The sequence below is a fragment of the Bactrocera tryoni genome, chromosome 1 (assembly GCF_016617805.1).
Source record: "Bactrocera tryoni isolate S06 chromosome 1, CSIRO_BtryS06_freeze2, whole genome shotgun sequence".
Lineage (NCBI taxonomy): Eukaryota > Metazoa > Arthropoda > Insecta > Diptera > Tephritidae > Bactrocera > Bactrocera tryoni.
Genome location: NC_052499.1, coordinates 46,483,385 through 46,507,034, shown reverse-complemented (window position 1 = coordinate 46,507,034; position 23,650 = coordinate 46,483,385). Strand labels below are relative to the sequence as shown.

Here is a 23,650-nt window from a genome sequence, read left to right as displayed (position 1 = left end):
TTCATCAAGATCAGGATGAAAAATTGCTTTTTTCCCGTCGATATTGAATCCCAATAATGCCTATAGTTTTCTCAATTTCATGACGGATCACATGACAATCTTTCAATATGTCAGCTTGAGCACAGCATCAATAGTTTCCAGAACGCAACTTATTGCAACGACCTTCTCGAAATTCGCCTTAAAGTGATCTACAAGCTCGTTTTAATTCACCATACCACGTACAAACACTAGTCCTTGATGGAGCTTCTTCGCCAAAAATTTAATATAATTCATCGATGCACTGTTGATGAGTTAAAGTTGTAAAAATTAATCGCGAGCAAATTTTCGCATTTTGATTAAATTTTTTTAACCGAGTTGAATATTTGTAGTTACTGTAAACAACACAAATAGCGCCCGTATGTCAAAACATTGTGAATATGTATAACATCAGAAAGGTCAAACTTTACAATAAAGTTGTGAGATTGTGAGTAGCCAGATTATAACACTAGTGTTGCCCAATCACGAAATATAACAAGCAACCAATGTATACCGTTTTAAGGTTCTCTACTTTTTTTTTAAAGAAAAAAAGCAGAAACTTCAATTTTAATTCCCCATGTTTATTATCATTCGAGAAACATTTTTTGGCATTTATTTCTCGAACACTATTTCTTTCAAATGTTATCCGCGGCTACGTCTAAGATGGTCCATTTGCTGAGTCCAATTTCCGATCACTCGTTCGAGCATTTCGACTGGTAACTGGCAAATGACACGCGTGATATTTTGCTCCCAGGCCTGGATCGATGATTCCACTGGCCCACAAAGCTCAATAAACTATTTTTTCAAACCCATTGAGCTCATGGCTGAACAAAATTTGGATCCAAACTTCGGATCTTCTTGGAAATTTCAAGAGCTCATAGAGCGAAGCGATGTCAAATTGGAAGGGCGATTAGTTTCAGTTCTTGTACTCGTACAAGATGTATTTTGTACGCTTTCCATTTAAGATTTCGACGTTAAATGCGCCAAGCCATTCCATACGTCAATCCGATATGCTGCGAACGGCGCCGAATCGACTCTCCACGGTCTCTGTGTACACACTCAGCTACGGCTGCTATATTTTCTTCACTGCGTGCTGTGCGTGGTCTACTCGGTCAAAGATTATTCAAATATGAATGCTTGGTCTCAAGATAGATGATTTTTTAAATAGTACGCTCAGTAGGACGATTATGTTAAGCGTTGTTCAGGCGTAAGGCGTCTTTCCATGAAGAAATGCCAAGCAAGACTGAATAAAATCAGCATGACAGCTGGACACGATTCATGCGTGATCAGTCGAAAAAAGGCTATTGAAAAAAGTACCTCTACTTGGATCGCCCGTTATATGAAAACATCGATTTTTTTCTTTTTTTGATATTCAGATGTTCATAAATTTTTAATAATATATTCTCGATATGTAGTGCCTAATATTATTATTGTTAATTAATTTTTTCAAATACTTATCTTTTCCAAAATTAATTTATTTCCAACAAATCAATGAACTTAACTTTGCTGACCCCACAAATTATTCTCATCCAAATGTAACCGTATAGAAGACTTCCTTTGTACACAGCACTTTCGCCGACTAAGCCAAAGCGTTCAGGCAAAACGCAAAGCGCACTCACTTCAACAATTCAAGTGCTATTTGTATTTATGGCAACTTTCTCAAAAACTTGGTTCTTTATTACAGTTTCATTATTATTATTGCACTCCAACGTGGCGTTTCAAAGTGACTAAATTGCGTTTTCGTAAAATATTAGTAAAAAATATGAAATCAGCATGGAAACTAAATAATAAAAAACATTTCATTTAACTCTTTAGTTCAAAGAAGCGCATTTGAACAACATTTCGAAGTTGCAGCTCGTTGATTGCTGTGTAAATTGGTGGACGTGGCAAAGAAAACTGAAAATCATCAACTAATTGCATTACTCCTACTGATTAAATACTTTACAATTACAATATTTTAATACATATTTATAGACGCTTATATATATGTACATATACATAGGTATAGTATATACATAAGTGAGTTTTTCAAAAGGATAAAATAAGAAAATTAAGCTCGCCTCAGAAGTGTACTGTAAATAGACAGCTGCTCCGGCAAAAGGTTAAACAAAAGCAAGTGGCTGCTGGTCAGCGAAGAGGTTGGGAAAATATTGCATAAGCTTTGAAAATGCGGGAATTTACATTAAAGGCTTCTTCGAGAAAAGGCAATTGCGTACTTACGTTTGTGTAGATAAAATACACTTAGGTTTTAATGAAAGCTACTTCTGTAAATATTAAATGGGAAATATGTATCTTCTGTTATGCCGGTAGTCGTCTAATTAGTGAATTGAATGTAGAATCGTTATACAACGCAAGTGAAAGCAGACAAAAATACGTATATCAGTTTAATATTTTAGTTTAGATTATTTAATATTAGCAATGAGAGCAATATGGTCTGCGTTAGATTAAGTAATGTTAGGTGCTATTTTTGATCCTCAAGTAGGAGATCGCTCTTGGAGTACTTTATACGGATGCAAGAGATCTTATAAAACGACAAGGCGCCTTGAGGCCATTTTAAATCTATTAAGACATTTTCTTTGTGTTCCACTTGCTTTTGTGTTCCAACTGACCCACAGGGATATCTGCAAGAGTTCTATGGCAGATCGTCAAGCTGGAGAACGCACTAGGTCTGCAATATGCAGATATATCAGATCTTAAAGTCGACAAAGTGACTTGGAGCTATTACAAAACTGCCTAAACGTTTTATTCGTATTCTTACTAGCTTCCCGGGTTATCTATCAGCGCCGAGTCGTATAAGTGGTGATTTCGCATAGACAGTAAAATCAAAAAAGAATTGATGAACGCATGCACACCAGTGTGGCAATGACTAGTTATGACCCTAAAGAACCTAAACTTGCTAAGAGCGAATAACTCACTAGAAGATATTACGACAACGCATGAAATAATAGTCGCCCAACGCTAACCAATCTCCTCTGAAGACCAGCTATCCACTAGGAGAACGCACAATGGAGTAGCCTCCTATCCCTGACCATAGCCGACCGACTCACCAGGATTTCTACCAGCTACGAGTCGTTTAAGTGGTGTTTTCGCATAGGCATGAACGTCGATGGGGCACAATGTGCTTGTTGTGAAATTCACTTTATATAGAATAAAATTCGATACGTCAATATCAAAGCCCGTATTTTGTAAAACTTTTTTTCTAATTCGAAATTTTTTTTAAATTTTTCGAAATTTCACTTATATTTATAAAATACTGTCAACTACTTTTAATATGCCAATATCCGAACAAATTTAAAAACCATACATTCATACAGACATTTCCACATGCCTATAACGGTAACCACTTCATCAAGCATATTACATTTAAAGTTATTTACCTCAAAAGAAACAAACCAAAAACGAAAACAAAACCCAATCAACTTTATTTTCTTCACGTCATTGCACAAAAATGGCTGCTGCCAACTTTTTCATTTCCATTTCAGGTGGTAAATATTACATTTTTTCCACAGTCCCAACTTTTATCAAAGAAGTTTGTCATATATTTTTCCTTTTTTGAGGTACTTTTAGTATTCTTGCTTTGAGATAAGCGCGCCAAAAAAGTTGCGAAAGTTGGGAACTCAAAGTAGCACACATGTGCACTCACACATATAAGCGCACATATTCGTGAGTGCGCGTGTCTGTATGTGAAAAAAATATCGGCGAAAAGTTAAAGAACTGTGTGAAAATACGAATATCTGCAAAATTTCTGTTTGGTCCAAATTTACAAGCAAAAGACTTTACACAGATTGACATTGACAGCTTCAGTTAAGCAGAAGAAAAAGCGTGTAAATGAAACAAATATAGTAGAATTTGTAATGAAAGAATGTCAATGAAACAAGAAAATGATAACATAATAACAAGATTCAAAAAGGAATAACTGTTTACTGTGCTAAATCTCACAATTGGAATAAGCTAGCAAATTTAAGATATTCGTTGGAGAATTAAGCCGCCTGACTTACATTAATGAAGGAAATTTGGTTTAAGGTGTTCCTTATTCGTTTGAAACTTAAAAAATTTTATTTTAGCAATATTTCTCGTTAGATCTGACTTCTCATATCATTTTGTCAAACACAATGCGTGTTACCCTATATGGTATAAATGCGCAAAGTTAAACTATAACGTTAAACTATAAGATAGGAACTATAAGGTCGAAAGGTCCTAGGTCGAAAATAAAGTCAAGTGTCCGGTTGCACTTTGGAAGCCTGTAACTCAAAAACTGTTTGAGATATCGATTTGAAATTTTAAAGAATGATCCAGTTCGAGGTTCCCTACTTTTTTAAAGAAAAAACACAGAAACTTCAATTTTATCATTAATTCCCCATGCTTATTATAATTCCAAAGAAAATTCGAACGTTGATGTTTCATCTGTTGAGTCCAATTTTCGATGACTCGTTCGAGCATTTCGACTGGTAACAAGCGAATGACACGCGTGATGTTTTGCTTCAAGGCCTGAAACGAAGCGGAATTGTCTGCATAGACTTCAGACTTCAAAAGTCGCCACAGGAAAAACTCTGACGGTATGATAACACCCGATCTTGGTGGCCAATCGACCGGCTCAAAACGTGAAATGATCTGCTCAATGCGTAGTGATCTCTCAATAAATCCATTAATTGATGCGTTGTATTGGAAGTGATGAAGTCTTGTTGAAACCAAATGTTGTCGAAATAACGAGCTTCAATTTCAGGCACCAAATAGTCGGTTATCATGACTAATAACGGTCGCCATTGACGGTTACGTTCTCACCGACGTCATTTTGAAAAAATGTGGACCGATGCTGTAACAAGCCACACCGAACCGATTGATTGTTCATATCAATTGAGCCTGAAATGATGAAGCGTCGATCTTCTTTGAACTTTTCAAGTGCCTGTAGAGCGAAGCGTTATCGCTTAAGAACATCTAGCAACTTCAGTTCTTGCACAAGCTGTATTTTGTACGCTTTCAATTTAAGATCTCTAAGTAAAATGCGCAAAGTCGTTCTATACGTCAGTCCGAGTTGTTGCGAACGCCGTCGAATAAACTCTCTAAGGCCTTCGTGTACACTTTTAGCTACGGCTGCCATATTTTCTTTACTGCGTTCCGGGGTTGGTCTATTTGGGGTCAGACCATAGAGATAGGGGTGTCAGATGTGTAGGGTTAGCTTCATATGCAAAGAGGTGATTAATGTCATGCGGGGACTCATTGCACGCTGGACATATATTTGATATGTCATACTGCTAAAGTATCCAGAACGAAGCTGCGCAAGGGTTACTCTCGATTCTCTCTATAACTCGAGCTCGTCGTCTGCAATGTGTGCTAGTTTGACTCTGTGTACCCCATTCACTGAGAAAGAGCCGGTGAAGGTGTTTATGGCTTCACAGTGATTTGCGGCCATTGCATGTCTGAAGCTTGTTGCGTCCGAAGTCTGGTCGGCGTATAGTTTTATGTCGCCGACGTAGTTGAGGAAGGACCTCTTGATAGTCCTAAGAGACGGTTCCGCTACAGGCCGGGATGATTTTTACGAAAGTACCTCAGCAGAAACTGCTGTAGAGGAGTTCATTATGCTCCTTAACTGATAGCATGCGGGCTTCACTGTGCAGGTGTTCGATGAGATACATCAAGAAGCATCCCATTCTTCTTACTCGTCTGCGTTTCCCTGCATCCAGGCGACCATATTGGTGCGCCGTAGTTAAGCAGCGGCCGATTACCAACAACGTTTCTTTATCTTTTCCCCATGTGCCGCCAGCTAGCGACTTGAGGATTTTGTTTCGGCTTCGTACTTTGGCAATAATCGCGTTCGTGTAAGAAGTGAAAGAGCACAGGCTGTCGAATGACACACCTAAAACCTTAGAGTTTTTGAGAATCGAAATTTTAACGCCATGGACTACAATATTGAGGTCAAATCTGTACTCCTTCATCCAATTAGTGAATATGGTCGCTGTGGATTTAATGGCGGAGAGTTTTAGGCCTGTATACACTCGAACTAATCGCTCCATTTTGAAATATCGATTTGAAATTTTGTGCATGACTTTTTCTCTTCAAGAAGCTACTCATAACGGATCAAATATAGCATACATATATACAAACTGAACGATCGGTATCAGATGCTTGTGTGGAAAATTTTGATTTGACAAGATGTCTACACGAAATTAGGCATAGATTTCTGTCTAAGGCAGCGAGACAATCTCCAAAGAGATTTTTCAGATCGTGATTCTATAGCATATTTATTCAGTTTGTGCTATAGAAAAATGTCACTGCAAAGGGTATTATAGCTTCGGTGCACATTTCTTCTTGTTTTTTTCACTTTAACCTTTTTTTATTGTCATTTATAATTGAAACTAATCATTACTTTATTGATTCGTCCCCATTTCAGTTTTGTATGAATTTATTTTATCTTTCTTATACACTTACACATACTAGTTAATCTTTCTTTTATATATTTTCATTCTCTTAGCCATTATTTCCCCAAAATAGCACACATATTTATTAAATTTCATTCTCCACAATAACTATTGTTAAACGTTTCAAGTAAACAAAAAAGCAAACAAGTCGGCAGCATTGTTTGCGGATTGCCCTCCATTCTCTTGAGACAGCTGATCTTACGAGCCGCCCGAACGCCAACAGTTCACCTCCCATGCCACTGACGTCATTCATATTAACTTACATGAGTATACAAACAAACGAGAACACTCTTACACTTAGCGAGCCGACAAGCAAAGCATTTTTTCACGCCGCCAAGCAGAAACAAAGAGCACCAAACGCTGTCGTGAGAGTGACTAAATGTACGTCAGTACGAGAATAAGAGCGTTTACCACTCGTACACTTATGTAGATACTTGTATAAATATTTCTAGCACCTTTGTAGTAAAGTAATTGAATAGTCTTATTGGAATAACAAACTTCTTCAGTTAGTTTAGTCACCCACACCTGCTCCCTGCCTCTAAATCTTTATTAATCGCGGTATATTCAAGTAATCATTTCGTTGTGCTCATTTCTTAATGCTCCAATATAGGGAGCATAATGAGTGGCGCACTTTTCTCACAAGCTCCCAGCCGGTCCGCTCTTTTCTTCAGCAATTTTCTGGTCCGCTGATAATCAGCTAGCGAGACACCGCAGCCACTGGTGATCGTTTCTCAAATCTTTATCGTGCTTATTAGTTAACAATTGAAATTTGCGCCGTGTGCACTATCAAAACTTCTACGCTTAATAATAATATTTGTGCGCGCCAATTGTCACTTTGTTGTAACACTACCTGACCATCTGAGTCTGAGTGACGTTTGTAGTGACACTTGAATACGCGAGTGGGAGCGTGTTAGTGCTGTGTTGACTTTTGTAATAAATGACACACTTTTCGTCAGATATACCAACAAAGAAACGGCGCAAATTGTAGGACCGCCGCTCGAAGCCACCCACAGTGGTCCGCGCCCAACTTGGCGTCGAAAGTCAAAATTGTTGTTGTAAAAAGTGTGTACGCACATTTCTTTCTTGACGTGCATCTGTTTATTACTATTATATTGACTTTTTGTTGTATTTGTTGGTTTATTGCGTGTTCTGTGGCTTTTGTTTATATCTTTTTCCCGTTTTTTTTTTGGGTGGATTTTTTCGCACACATGCAACGAAACTGAATGTGACTTTTCGCTTTTGCTCGCCGAATGGCAGCCAGCATTTAGAATTGTGAACGCGTCGTGTAAACTTTGCTGTTTATTTATTGTTTATACGAGCGCTGCGAGTTGCCTGGGTTTTTCACTACCCACTGTTATTGTTATTGTTAGTGTTTGCTGGGCGTGCAACGTTGTGCGAATGACGCAATGTTTCACTGTAAAAATACACAAAATTTCCGAAGAAAATTGTTCTAAATTTTGTATGCAAGTGCAATAGAAAACCAAAAATATTATATATGTATGTACATATATATTTATATATATAAGGGTGCAAATATCAGTTGGAAAAGTGTTATGCAAGGTAAAATGCATAAAAGACTTCAAAAGTGAAATGAAAAATGAGAAAAAAAAAATTAAATATTAATTATAAAAAAATTAAATTAATTTAAAAAAAGCATAAAAGTTGTCGTAAATAGTTCATACAGTGCATGTAAAAAATGTGCAACTAATTTGAAACAAAAAATAACATAAAAAAATTAACTGAACTTAAAAAAAAATTAAAATAAAGTTTGAAAAAAATTAAAAACAAAATACAAAATATTGAAAAACCAAAAACGTAAAAATACTTATCAAAAATGTATACAGTGCATACAAAAAATATGCAGTCAAATTCAAGTTACAAAATATACAAAAATATGTATTAGACCTCAAAGCATTTACTCTCGGAAACCTAAATATTTTTGCATCCATATGCCCTTACATACATACATGTGTGTATATATAAATTGCTGTTTTTGAGCATCGCAAGTGCAGTCAACGTAAGACACTCATTCAAATCTTCGCAATTTACTTGCTGCTGCCGCGAAATGACGGAAAAACGTGCGTCTGTTTTAGAAGCTACGCAGCATAAAAAGAAAAAGAAGCGCGGAAATTGGTTCACGTAAGTGTGTCGTTCATTGCCCGCCTGAGTGCGCATGTACTCCTAAATTTACATACATATATATTTTTTGCGCAATTTTTTATTCTTACATATACATAATTATGCTTTTGTTGATTTTTTTTATTAATTGTATTTTTAGTTTTTTTTTGTTCTTCTTGTTTTGCTTTTGTTTGTTTTTACCCAATTGTTTATTCTTACATACATTAAGCTTTTATTTTTTTATATATTTTTTTTTTGTTTTCTGGTTAGCTTTTGAGTTTTGTTTTTACCCAATTTTATATTTTTACATACAAATATTCTTTTGTTGCTTGTTGTTTTTTAATTTTTTGCATTTCATTAGCTTTTGTGTTTTGTTTTTTCGTTTTTTTTTTGCTTTTTTTTTGTGTCTGGCACTCTAAGGGTCATAATGCGCTTATTAGAGCATAAAACTATAACATTGTCGTTGCTCAGCCGTAGAATTTTGAATTAATTTTGTCATCAATTACTATTATTATGTATTATGTAAATGCCATGGGTGCTCACTAAACCTGCAAACACATCTATGCAGACTTTACTAGACTAAACACAGATAAGAGATTACAAAAGGGAGAAAAAAGAGTAGATTAAAAAAAATAATAAATAAAATTTATTTTATAAATTTATAGCTAAATGAGAATTGGCTTCAGATCATTATATTGCTATATTTTATAAATGTTTTTATTAAATATTTTTTGGTATTTTTTAAAACTGCTTCAATAGAGCATGGAATGTCTGACATTCACTCGATAACAGATACTAGCTGATTTCTTAACTCAAAACATGTTTTCGTGGGAAAAACTGGTTTTCGCACGAAAACTTGTGTTTTTGTCCATGTAAAATCTGTCAAACGAAAACACAGTTTTAGCTGAAAACTACTCATTATAATCGGTGCCTGCTCTAGTTTAATCGATGTTTTTGGATAACATATTTTGCCGGCCCTAAATTGTCACTTGATATTTGTTTACATTCCATATACAAAAACAAATGTCGCTTGGTATTCTCATATTAGGGGAATTCTCTTGCTCTTGCAAAACCTTGCACGGTGCAGAAATTGCAGCATTTTCCTCTTGATGCAACGGCACAACAACAAACACACGCAGAAAATTATTTGCAATGGCTATAAATATGTCAGACAAACCCCACGTTTATTTTCGTGCCGTCATATATGACTAGATTCTGCAATGGGTGCTCTCTTGGCCTTACAAATTTCGGTATAGGATTTTTGCGTTTTGTGTCATCGTGCAATCTTGCAATCTTGCAAGAGCAGGAGAATGCCGCTATTGATAGTTCTCAGTGAGAACTCATCGAAAACACACATTGTCGGTACGAACCACTTAGATTTCACAACATACAAATGTGTTTTCAAAATGTTTTCAATGTCGGTCCAAACATAGTATTAATGATAAAAGTGTTAAACACCAATTTCGATGCATTGTCAATCACTGGCTTATCAAACACTCTCTTGAGCTATGTTACAATACTCTTACTTCAATATTCTTTAATTAAAATTGAACTATCGCACCATTTTTTTAAGAAATCAAATAATCATTGTCAATTATACATAACATACCTTTAGGGTTTGTATTTAATTGCCATATATATTACTACCTTTTTATTCAAATATATTTGAATTTATATCAGAATATGAACTAACTAGAACTTGTGAGGAAAGTGTATATTTTTCATATAATGCAAAGTATTTTAGGCAAAATGTAAGCTATATATATAGTATTTTAAACCATAATTAGTACGTTATAATAGATAGATTAATAGAATAAAATTCTTTGATATGTTTTTTTTAATAAAAGCTTTTGACTTAATTTTTAAAATTCAAATTTCCCTATTAACTGTCTAATAAAGGCGTTCAAGTGCAACAATTGCTTCTGTAAGCTCAATTATACTCGTAAGCCGGTTAACGCCCTAAAATGATCTTGCTTTACTGTCGACCGCTTTAAGTTGCGCTGATCGCTTTTAAATGGCGCTCCATCTGCGTTTATTAATGATTGTGCCTATCATATATAACACGATACGCTCTGCTGCGCACCCTTTAATAGCCATAATTCATCATTAAGTTATTAATACCAAACGAAAGTCATTGAAAATACACTTTCCGATATCAGTGGGAACTTATACGGTTATATAGTTATTTCTCATACTATCTAGATTTCATACAAAAAAAAAATATTTGGTATTTATCGATATCAGCACTGACATACATTTCGTAATTGGCAATTGAAAATATATCCAATTATAAACATATAAAAATATACATACATATACATATATGTACATATGTGTATTTACCTATAGTTTTTCAAAGCAATAAGCCTTTATTGATTATATAATTATAAAAAAGCGAATTGATATGACTTTTATATGCGGCAGCATATTAACAGAACGAGACTGAACGTTTTCCCCGCTAAAAACATATTATATATTTACATACATGCATATGTATGTATATGTATATCCCTGCCTGTGTACGCGCATAATTCCACCTTTGTGATGAAGTTACCTCCAGGGATACCAGGCAGAATTAGTTATCGTTTACTTATACACTCTCTTCCAAGTATTTTCACAATTTCCTAAGGCAATTTAAAATATCCGCTCCTCCGGTAATAAATCGCGCAGTTGTATGTACTTTTCGGTGACTCATATCCACTAAATGCAGCGCATACATATTAACTTGTGTCACGTGACAGCGAAGCGGTCAATAATGTGCCTCTTAACTACGCTATTTTAGCTAGCATGCCGATATTAAAGCTTCAGCTGAATATTGTTATATCAAATCATAAAATTTCCATGGCAACATTACGCCAGGTGTGGGGCTAACCCATATTAAATACAGCGCGTTAAGGCAAGGGTGCGCGCTAAGTAGGGTTAGAGAGTTGTAATATTAATTAAGGCAACTCAAGCAGATATGATAAGCTATTTATTTTTTTAATAAACTAGAAAAAATCGCATATATGTATTTTCACTTACATTCGCACACACACGCACACGCGCTTAGTCTTTATCGCTGCTTGGCGATAACAAACTAAATAAATACTCGCATACAAATACTTGTATGTATATTTGCGAAAATGCGCATTTTTCGAAAATTATTATGTACAGATACATATATGTATGTATATATAATGCATTGTTATGTACATAATTAAGTATATATTATATATGTATGTATATGTACATATAACTGAATCTACTTATTGCATATTGTTGTCAGGTACAAATGTACTATACATACATATATACTTATGTATTGACGTTTGTAAAATTATATTCTTATTTACTTGTCATTAGCACTATTTACGTAATTTTGTTTTTGCAATTAGTTATTTTTCTAAGAATAAAACAACAACTTTAATGCGCAGTAACTAAAAAAAATTTGGTAGCAAAACAAGACATTCAAAAGCATAGCTGGTGAAATTAGTTTATAATTTATGAAATTTTTAAGCATATACATAATATATATATATATACTTTATACTTACACTAACTAAAATATTATGTCAATATTTCGTGAGTTTTGTTATCAAATACGCATTTGCAAAATCACACGGTCTCTCTCTCCATACGATTTGTTATCTCTCCATATAATTTGCATATACCATATACATACATATGTATGCATGCATGTGTGTTAATATGTGTAAATAACAGACAAAAATAAACAACAAATATCAGACAATATGCGTAGATAAAAGTTTACGGCTATCTTGTAGGTATGAATGTTGAGCATATAAAAATATATTAACATCAGGCATATCAACACACACACACACACACCTGTGTGCTAACTCACTTTCATCTATACATACAAAATATAAATACGCATAAATATATGTATATAAATGTATGTTTGTTCCAACGCTTACCTTGCCCGGCGCTGATAACGACAACAATTGTTATTCTTTTCTTCGTATCTTCTGGGGAAGTTTTCTTGTAAAAATTTAATTAAAGTGCTTTTTAATGCGTTTTTGTAATTCTTCGGAAATGATTACTGGAGAGTATGTATTTTTAATGTAAATAAAAAATACTGTTAATTGTAAAGAAATGTGAAGGAAGTTTGAAGAAGTTAGGGTGGTCATTAATAGCCTTTTTTATGGAATTAATTAAAAAAAAAACAATAATACACTTCTTAGTTGCATTTCATGTTTTAATCGTTCACTTTGTATGGCAGCTATATGCTACAGTGGTCTGATCTGAACAATATTTTTGGAAATTGTAATGTTGAATGGGAAAATAGTCTGCACAAAATTCTGTGAAGATATCGTGTTGAATAAAAAAGTTTTTCATACAAGGGCTATGCGAATAGTGTCCGATATCGGCGGTTCCGACAAATGAGCAGCTTGTTGGGTAGAAAAGGACGTGTAAAAAATTTCAGATCGATCGGTAGATGGACATGACTAAATCGACTCAGCTCTTCACGCTGACAGTTTATATACACATATATTAATATATCTTATACGGCACCGACAGGGTTTCCCTTTGGCATTTACAAGCGACGTGAAAAATGTTTTAAGCTCAAATTCCTCCCGAAGATTTTCTTTTTTACTTTTCCTATATAACATATGTATGTACATATGTAAACTTAAAAACAACTTAAGCGCGCAACAGCATTTTCTTCATAATTATCTTTGTAAAGTTTAATTAAATTAATTTTTTCTCAACAAAATTTATCAACAAAAATATAAAAAATTGGTTATTTAACCTTTAGAAATGCAATAAATATTGATGTCCAAGCAAACTGCTAATTTTATTTGCAAATTTTTTTTTGCATACCATTACATACTTTCGGAATGAAATGTTTATGAAAGTGTTACATTTATTAAAATTTAATCGTAAATGTCTTAAAAGGGTTCAAATGCATCCTAATTTATCATAAATTGTGCTGTATATGGCGGGATTTGTGGTTAATTAAGAAATTATTTAATATACATATGTATGTATGTCAGCCAAAAAGTATACTACAGAGGTTTTTTTTTCAATATTCAAAACATATCAGCTGTTATACATTCTCCCACCAGAATTGTCATAATTCTTCTTTATTCTTTTAAAACTATAAAAAGCTCCTATAAATATCAGCTATTCCTATTTTTTTTAAATTATTTTTATAATATTTGATATTTTTTTAATTTTTGCAATTTTGAAATAATGAAAAAAAATCATGAAAAATATTTTTGTTTTTCATATAGGGAAATTAAAAAAATATATTATTAAATTTTTACGTTTTTAATTTTTTTCAATTTATTTTTTTTTTAATTAATTAAGTACTTAATTATTTTTTAATTTTGAATTTTTAAATAATGATAAAAAAATAAATCATGAAAGATTTTTAAAATAATAAAAAAAATTAATTACGAAAAATATTTTCTTTTAATAAAAATTATTTTAATTTTTTTCTCTATATGTATATATTTTTTTAAGTATTTAACTTCTAATTAATGTTTAATTTTGTTTTAATTTTTGGAATATTTAAATTATGAAATAAAAAATAAATTATGAATTTTTTTTAAATAATTTAAATTTTAATTAATTTAATTTTAATTAAAAATATTTATTTTTTTAATTTAAGAAACTTTTAAAAATGTACATTTAAAAATTAATTTATTAAATTGCCTTTTAAATTCTTTTTCTATTTTTGTTTTTAAGTAATTAATTTTTCTTTTATATTTTTTTTAATTAATTAATTATTTAATATTAAAAGATGAAAAAATATGGAAACATTCCATATATGTATATCAGTATAGAAAAGAATTTAGCTTTATTATGCTCTGCGACCCACACTTATTCCTTATAACTATCAGCTGATATCTAATACCAAGAAACCCTAAACTAGTTAAGAATTGCAGACAAATATGAACGAATTTATGCGCAAATTGCGCTCCTTACTTTTCTACATACACACATACATATAAAATAAACCAAGTATTATATCTCCAAAACTTATCGCTGACAAGTATGATTTCCTTAAGTACTCCCAAGCCGCAGAACAATTTCTTTATATACCACACCTAAATACTTGAAACCCAATATTTTACTTTTCCGGCAACTGGAAGTTCCTAAAAACAACCACATTGACGCTTCCCAGCACAAAAACCGCAAACTGCGGCAGATTACTACTTTGATTTGCGTATAAATTTATATACTATATACATATGTATGTATATGTATACTTGCTGCAGTATCGAAAAACCTCAACTCTAACCGAAATATGCATTTTCATGTACTTTCATTTGGCAATGGTAAATGGCTTTAAGTTTTCCACCTAACCCTGTGTTTTCTCATACATTTCCTCCCGCACAGTCACTAACCGCCAACCACCCGCTTGCGCTTGCCTTCTTATCTTTTTCATAATTCTTATATAAATATTTATGTAAAAACTTTGCTTCCTCAAGAAACTTTAAGCCAAATGGTGCGAAGTAAAAGTTTAGATTCCATTGTTAAACAGCTTAACAGTTATTAGTTCATCAATTGTTGAGCTTAAAAGATTATAAGCTTACTACGGCTTTGGGTTTAAGCAGCAAAATAATAAAACTTAGACACGCTAATATGACTGCAAATGAAACAATGTTGCTAACGGTATCTTAGTGCACTTTCACTAAGTAAACTGAAATACCTAGTAAGGGAAGATATGAGCTATTTATTTGCACTTCAAGCGTGTGTTTTTTTTTTTACTTTGTGAAAATAATTTTTGAGATGTAATTTGGATGATCATTGGTTAATTTTTTTATTTTGCGAATTTTTTAATTTTTCTATATTTTTTATTGAAATCGCTAAGTTTTTTATTAGCACGCCTTAAAAACCATAGCATACATTTGAGGGCTTTACTTAATTTATTAAAGGGAAAAAAATTTTAGTATGTGGATAATTGGATAATAATATGGTTTTTCTTATAAACCTACTTTGACTTACACTTAAAAAAAGTTCTAATACAGGAATAGTATATATAAATTATAAAGTACTGTTTGATTTTTTTTATAAAAGCTTGCTTTATTGCATATAAAGAGATATACTAAATTTAAGTTAAAAATATGTTAACAAATAATAAAATATTAATTTAAAAAAAATTTATTAAAATAACTAAAAAAACATTTTTAAAAATTACGAACAAAATTTAATTATAATAGTTTAAAAAAAAGTTTAAATATTAATTATAATAATTAAAAAAAAATTTTAAAAAATATTAAATAAAAAAAACCTCCATAATTTAAGTAAAAGTATATTTTTACACATTTATTTATTATTCAAAAAATTAAAATAATAGCTTTATTAAAACACTAAAAATAGCGAATTTTTTACCAAAAAATTTTTAATTTTAAAAAGTTACAAAATTAAATTAATAAAAAGTTTTATACAAAAAAAAAATCTTCCATTAGTATAAATGTATTATTACATATTGTTTTTAATTAACTCAAAAATTAAAATATTATAACAAATTTAATGTTCCATTAACATATTAGTTAAATATTTTTTCTATAAAAGCTTGCTTTAGAAATTTGGAAACATATTCACTTCTGATAAAAAAAAAAATATAAGAGAAAAGTATATAAAAAATAAACAAATGCGAAATTCTGATTAAAAAAACAACAACAACAACAAAATATTTTACATAAAAAAAAATTCAAAAAAGTAAAACTCTATTATTACAAAGTTTCTTTTAATTATTTCAAAAAATACAAAAATTAGAAAATTTTAAATATTAAAAAAAATTTACAAATTTAATATTCTTTTACTGGAGAATATTAAAAATAAACTGAGTTTTAATTAAAAATTGTTTAAAAAGTATTTAAAAAATAAAAAAATTATATTCGTTAAAAAAAAATAATAAAATTAAAATTACAAAAAAATTAATTAAAATTAATTTTAAATAATTTTTTTAATAATTTCTCTAATTTAAAAAAAATATAAAACTGGTTAATTTAAAATAATAAAACTATAAAATATTACAAAAACTATAGTTTACAAGTTTAATATTCTTTTAGCATATCCTTACTTTACATTTTTTCTTTGTAAATATTTTACACGTAAAAATATAAGCAAAAAAGAAGAAATAAAGTATGTAATTTTTTTTTTTCTAATAAATTTAACATTTGGTAGTTGAGCAGCTCATCGTGTATTCCAATACTAAAATATTGCCAGAAAATTTTTTTCTCAACACATTAGGATTTTCCATTATTATTCCGAAAAATTTCCTGAAATCCATATGAGTCAAAGTTCAAAGATTCAATAAGAATTGTCTTTAGAAAATATTTAATTCAACATTACCACTACGAACAAGTTTGGAGCTTTAAGAAGTTCATATATAAATAAATTTCGCAAATCGATTTAATATTTTATAAATTTCTAAGCCTTCATCTACTTGTCTCGTAGCTTTCAATCGCCGATTTACACACGAAAACCAGTTTAAAATTATGAATGTCACTTTTCCGAGGAAAATGTATAAAAGTAAATCAGTAAGGCAACAAATTATAATAAATTTACATAACAACTATATTTATTTAACGGGTGCAACCAAATGAGTGCTGCAATCAAGCTAATGATATTTATCAATGAGTATTTCTTCATAATTTAAAAATCATTTGCGAGCTGTACTGTATATTTCCCAGAACTAATTTGTATGATAAAATGATTTCATCATTAATCTGAGGTAACACTGAGATAGCTGCTATATTTCTTAACACAAGTTGCATTTACCGTCTTCTTATCTGTCAAAATAAAGTGCAACGAGTTGAGGCCGTGTAGGAAATAAGAGACACAAAAAGTAATTAGTTATAAATATGAATATAATAATATTATAAATTAAACATATTTACTTGTATGAAGTAGATACATATGTATAGCAATAAATTATAATTTATATAGCAATATATAAAAATCCTAAATAAGTTGTAGAGTGGATTAAAAAAATTGATTAATTTTTTTCTTTTTTTAAAGAAACTTTTTTCTTTAAGAAGTTAAGTTTACGAAAACAAGTTAAGTTAAAAAAACATTACATGAAGCTATAATATTGTCCACAATTTTTTTTTAATATTATTTTATTTATTGGATCTTTTTTTTGAAAAAGTTTCCATAATTGAACTTGATATTGATGGGCCAGCTTGTATGGCAGCCATATGCTATAGCGATCTGATCTGAACAATTTTTATATATATATTATATATAAATTATACCGTTACTTTGGAAAATAATTCAAGTAAATTTTCGTGAAGATATCTTGTCAAATAAAAAAGTTTGCCATACAAGGACTTGGTTTTCATCGCTCAGTTTGTTTGGCAGCTATATGCTGTAGTGGTGCGATACGGGCGGTTTGGCCAAGAGAAATTTATGTAAGCAAAATTTCAGTTCGATATCTCAAAAACTGAGGGATGGACAGACACACATGGCTAAACCGACTCAGCTTATATACATATAAACATACATTTATCAGACGTTCCTTTTATGTGTTACAAACTTCGTTGTACATTTAATGTAGAGAATTCAATTTCCTAGAAATATAAGAAAGAACATATTTTTTTTCAAATAATTGAAACTGAGATATGAAAATTTCATTCCAATAATATGGATAAAATAGGAAAGAGAAAAACAACAACAACAACGACTATTCTATTAACATTTAGAAAGCCTACTTGAAGAGAATTTTCCTGAGGAGTCTAGCCACCAATTTTCTAGAGTGTTAAATGAAGAAATAGTAATCGATTGTTTTGACCCCTCTCTTCTAAAGTCTAATATGTATGCATTATCTAAAATTTCCAATTCTTTCTCCGCTTCTTGTTACTTACAATTTTTTGTTGCCCAATTTTGAGTACAACATAATTTTTGGAATAAAAATGCTAATGACAAAAATTCACCAAGCACCACACACACACACACACAGCCAAGCGCATTGACGAACGTCTTTATCTGTCAGCCAGCGCTACATTGCAAGCAGTCACACACACACGCACAGGTATAATATTTTTTAAGCGCACAATAATGGCGCAAATTAAAATGCAAAATATGAATGAAAGTATATTCAGCGGAGACGAGCACCACACAAAAGCAAATTGCTAGAAAAACTCATATTCACATGTGTGTGTGCGTGTGTGTGAGTGAGGATAAAACGTTGCGCTGCAGTGGCAAGTGGTGGGGAAAAAGTAAATGAAAGCGATTTTTATGCTAAATTACAACTTGGCAAACTGATATGCAGATCAGCGTGTGGAAGTGGATTTTTTGCGCTCGTTTATATGCACATGCAAATACAGCAACAACATATGCAAAAATATTCATAGCCACCTACACACACACACACACACTAGCAACGAGAGAAACTTTCATACGTGTGTATGTGTGTGTGCGTACCTGCGATTAAGTATGCACATTAAGCTTTCATTTTTCGGCGTACATAACTGTATGCACATATAGAGCGATTTAAATGCGAAATTTGCCACATTGCAAAGACCCTGTACGTGTATGTGTGCGCTTGTAACGCACATTTGAATGTTGAGTCAAGCTATGCATTATTTAAACGCTTCCGAAAAAACAGCTATCACACAACTCTAGTGCTCGAGCTTAGTCATAGTATTACCAACTTTTAAATATGAAATGTTTCGTAAGTACTTGAACATGTGGCTTGACAACGAGTTATAACAGTAGCCAAAGCACTAGTCGCAGACTAGTTGGATACTTCTTCTTCTTCTCTTTTATTGGCGTAGTCACCGCTTACGCAGAACCTTTCTCTGCTATATAGCAGGACGGGAATTATAAGTAACTTTCTTTATTTGTCGAGAGGAGACTTCACTTCTCAATTACCTATTAAGAACAAAGTAGCACCTGTTGGCAAGAGTTATTCTGCGAGGCTGACGTTGTTGTTGATATTAGTGCTGGTGCCAAGATAGACGAAACTATCTACGAATTCGGATCTATGACTGCCAACAGTGACGTGGAAGCCTAATCACGAGTGCGACCACTATTTGTTTGACGAGCTATTTCGTCTTGCCCGCGTTCACTACCAAGCCCATTGGCTTCGCTTACTTATCCAGTCTAGAAAAAGCAGAACTAACCGCCCGGTTGTTGAGGCCAATGATATCAATATCATCAGCATACGCCAGCAGTTGTACACTCTTGTAAAAGATGGTACCTTCTCTATTAAGTTCTGCAGCTCGAATTATTTTTTCCAGGAGTACATTGAGACATATCGGCATATCAAAAAGGCTGCTTCTTTTCGTGTTGTCAAAATCAGCTTTGAAATCACAAAGAGGTGGTGTGTGTCGATTCTCTCATCCCAGATTTGGCGCATGATGAATATCGGGTCGGTTGTTGATTTAACAGGTCTGAGGCCACACTGATAAGGTCCAATCAGTTTGTAGACGGTGGACTATAATCTTTCACACAATACGCTCGATAGAGCGATGTTGAGGAGACTTATCCCACATTAGTTGGCGCAGTTTGTGGGGTCTCCCTTTTTGTGAATTGCATGCGTTCGTTCGACCATATTCTACAAAGAAGCTGATGCATGCTCCTAAAGAAGTATTCCCTCCACAATTTTAGTATGCTCTGGGCATAGCAAACACAATAAAAAACTTTTTAATTAATACATATTCGTATATGTTATCATCCAAAAGACAAATAATCCTTCATTTTTGTATGCATTTAAAATTTATTGCATAGAGTTTCCAAATTAAGTTTATTCTTTATGTTACTCATACGCCATGTAGGTCACCTACATTTATACTAAATGCGATAATATTGAAATAGTTAATCAGTTTTGATTTATTTACGAACTTTGGCGCTTATTAGTTTTAAAACCAAAATCTAGCACTATAATAAATTATTAAAAAATTATTAAATTATATACATATACAGCTGTTGACAGCTAATTAGAAATGCGACTTATTTTGAAGTAAATGAAACTATTTTCGAATAAATCACATATTTTTACCGTTTTCTGCTATTAAAAAATATTGCTTACTTTCAGTTAGTATTCTGTTGCTTAACCATTTTACTTTAATACTGCTTCACATCCACTGCGAATTGACGTTATAAGACTCTGACAGCGCACCACTAGTGTTGCTTGACATGCCGTCCTAATTTCATCAAAAATAACATCTATATTTGTGATATTTTTGATACCTACAGCTTTTTTGACATCGACCCAGATGTGTTCTCTTCAGGCCACTTCAAAACATTCCTGGAATTTGCCGTGTGCTTTGGATTGTTATTTTGTTGGAATTTCCATATAACAGGCAAATTGTCCTTAGTCCATGGCAGAATGAAATTTTTCAGCATGTCGACATATTTCTTCTTATTTAAAATTCCATCAGTCATATGGAGCGAACCTATACCATTCCAGGAAAAAATACCGTCAATGCTTATGGGCATTGAAAACAATTTCTTTTGAGCATTTGACCTGATTCGAAAATGTTTGTACGTCTTTCCAGAATGACGAAAGTCAAAAATGTAACTACGTAAGGCAGGTGTACAGCTGCAGCTTATCCTCATTAATAAACTTGAATAATATATCTATTAGGTTGTCAAAAAAGTCTTGCGGTATTTTCACTAGTTGGCGCTGAAAGCGCGTAGTTCTAGTTTTATTCGTCGCATCGGCTCATGCTATATCTTTTTGGAAAGCTCATTTCACGCGCTAACACGTGTTTGATTGATTGTCGTTTTGTTTAAGTCGTTCGTGAGTTATAGCGTCGCAAACATGGAGCAAAATAAAGAGAAAATACGGCATATTTTACAGTACTACTACGATAAAGGCAAAAATGCATCTCAAGCCGCCAATAAAATTTGTGCAGTTTATGGACCCGATACAGTTTCCATTTCCACCGCACAACGATGGTTTCAACGTTTTCGTTCTGGTGTAGAGGTGGTCGATGGTGCGCCACGCTCCGGAAGGCCTGTCGTCGAAAATTGCGATAAAATCGCTGAATTGCTCGAAAGAAACCGGCATGGTAGCAGCCATAGCATCGGTCAAGAGCTGGGCATGAGTCATCAAAAATTCATTTCAATTTCAATAAAATAAAAAAAATCAATAAAAATACCACAAGACTTTTTTGACAACCCATTATTTTAATATATTTTAAACCAGAACTTTGAAACACACCCTTACCAGAAATCAATAATATTATTTGTAAAAATTGACATCTTGAGGAATTTTAATTCCTTAAACAACTGTTTCTAATTAGCTGTCGCACTTAATTCACCTTATAAATCGTAACGCATTTGCTTTTTGGGGAAAAAATAAAAGAACTTTAACTTGACAACTAAAAAACTAAGTGAATTTGGTAGTAAATAGAGCAACACGAAGAATGCAAGACTTTTAGGAATATAAATAACGGTATATTAAAAATTTGTATCAATATACTCATCAGCCACCTACAAAAAAGGGAGCGTTTCTAATTAGCTGTCAACAGCTGTATATGTAGAAGGTGCGCCATGTCGCATGAGTAACATTCAGTCAATGACAACTATAAAACATAAACAACGTGCTATAAATATTAAACTTAAGATTATTAATGCCTTGCAAACATCATTAAAAGTAATATAAATTAACTGTAAAAACTTTGAAGTACAATTTAAACTTGAACTCCACTATAAACTAACGGAATTCATTAGTGATCCATGCACATGCGCCACCTTTAGAGCATTTCTCAAATTTTATTTGACAGACACACACATAGTTATCCAGCTGAAACATCTAACAAAAAGGAAGTAATTATAAGTATCATTTCATATTTTAAATATATATGCCTGCACCGGAAGTCAGCAGAAACCATTATGTATGCCTGTCAAATTAGTGTACTCTCTCAGGTTTAATACGCCCGCTTTGGCGCTTGTAATGAGCTAAAAATCTAATGGCTGCTCTACATTTAGTAATTTTTATTACTTAATTACAGTGAGTGTAGCAAAAATGGCTGCTTGGAAAACGTCAACCCATAATTAACATAATCAAATTGTCAAGCCCAAAAAACGGCTTCAACTCGGCTTACATAGCACACGCACACACACACACACACACGCACAATGACATGAGGAATTAGGCAAATTTTAAGCAGCACAATAAATCAGCAATATTAATTTGAGCATTTTGTTGGTGGCGCTGGTGGTTGGTTATCACTCTGGCGCACCCTGTCTGAATCCTCGCGAGTCCTATTTCGTTCTGGTCTAATTTGCAGCTTACACCGTTACACCATTTTAGCGCATAATGACTTTTACATGAATGGGAAATATAATGCGCATTGTGGGCATTATAAAAATTGAACTACACTAATTGCAACTATTTTTTCATTTATTTCTATGCTATGCGCTTGCTGAAAAAAGATTATTAAAAAAATATGAAACGCCATTCAATCCACTTTCCACATTATCAGCGCTTTTCTCCCTCATTTAATTGAGTGCTTAGGGAGCGCTTTACCCAATAATTGCGTTTATACATTTTTATTCAGCTTTTTGTTGTTGCTTTTTGTTTTGTTCCTTGTTTTTGCTCATCTCTTGTATCTCAACGCTGCTATTTCAATTCAGATTATAAAAAATTACACTTCATTTGCTAAAAGCGCATTTATTCAGCCAGCTTTGTGTTCTAGTAACTCACCACAACTTAATATATACAAACCGTTATGCTTACATACATTAAGGGGGTATTCTGGTCTAGAAGCATGCATTTCAGGTATTTTTTAAAGTGTCGTAAAAAAAGGCAATTAATATTTTTACTATAAATTTTTTTATTATTTATTTTTTATTTTTAGAAAAGTGCAGAAAAAAATTAAAAACTAAAAAAAGTAAAAAATTTAAAAAATTATGAGCTGACGAAGTGGGGGGTCTCTAAAAATTTCCACGTGACCATACCCATGATTTCAACCCTCCTAGTTATCTGAAACCAAAAAAAAAAAGATTATTAATCTAGAATAATGTCGCAATGGCCGGAACTACGGAAAAATGGTAAAAAAAAAATTTCACAAAATGGCGACTGCCTAAAAAAAAGTTTTTTTGGATCACTTTTTCTGACTATTTCGAATTTTTTAAAAATAATAAAAATTAAAATTTGGTGATGGGGCTAGTTCCAGCCATAGACAAGC

General features: G+C 32.4%; 1 protein-coding gene across 7 annotated transcripts in view; it reads left to right on the top strand.

The window, feature by feature from the left end:
- The window catches only part of LOC120766559 (tyrosine-protein phosphatase 99A), a 531,852-nt gene that overhangs the window by 498,282 nt on the left and 9,920 nt on the right, over positions 1–23,650 (top strand). The window lies entirely within an intron of this gene.